Here is an 820-nt window from a genome sequence, read left to right as displayed (position 1 = left end):
GGGTCTCAAACGCCTGCTGACACTGTGTGTCAAACACAAACGGTGTGTCAGCAGCTAGCAGGTTACTCAAAGGTTTTGCAATTTTCGAAAAATCCTTTATGAACCTTCTGTAAAATCCTGCATGCCCCAAAAAGCTTCTGATTGCCTTAACATTGGCAGGTGGTGGTAACTTTTCAATTACCTCTACCTTTGCCTTATCCACCTCTATTCCCCTGCTTGAAATTTTGTGCCCAAGGACAATTCCTTCAGTCACCATAAAGTGACATTTTTCCCAGTATAAAACCAGGTTAGTCTCTTGGCACCTTTTCAGGACAAGTGCTAGGTGATTAAGACAGGAGCTGAATGAGTCTCCATATACTGAGAAGTCATCCATGAAGACTTCCAGGAATTTCTCCACCATATCAGAGAAGATGGATAACATGCATCTCTGAAAGGTTGCAGGAGCATTACACAGACCAAAAGGCATCCTCCTGTAGGCAAACACGCCAGAAGGGCAAGTAATGCTGTTTTCTCTTGGTCCTGAGGATCTACTGCAATTTGGTTGTAACCTGAATAGCCATCCAAAAAGCAGTAATAATCATGACCAGCTAGTCTTTCTAGCATTTGGTCTATGAATGGTAAAGGAAAATGATCCTTTCTGGTGGCTGTATTGAGCCTTCTGTAGTCAATACACATACGCCACCCTGTGACTGTTCTTGTGGGAACCAGTTCATTTTTTTCATTATGAACCACTGTCATGCCTCCCTTCTTGGGGACAACTTGTACAGGGCTCACCCAGGGGCTATCAGAAATAGGATAAATAATCCCAGCCTCTAGTAAT

This window comes from Arachis stenosperma, chromosome 6 (genome assembly GCF_014773155.1).
Source record: "Arachis stenosperma cultivar V10309 chromosome 6, arast.V10309.gnm1.PFL2, whole genome shotgun sequence".
NCBI classification, from domain to species: Eukaryota; Viridiplantae; Streptophyta; class Magnoliopsida; order Fabales; family Fabaceae; genus Arachis; species Arachis stenosperma.
This window is presented reverse-complemented; position numbering follows the sequence as displayed.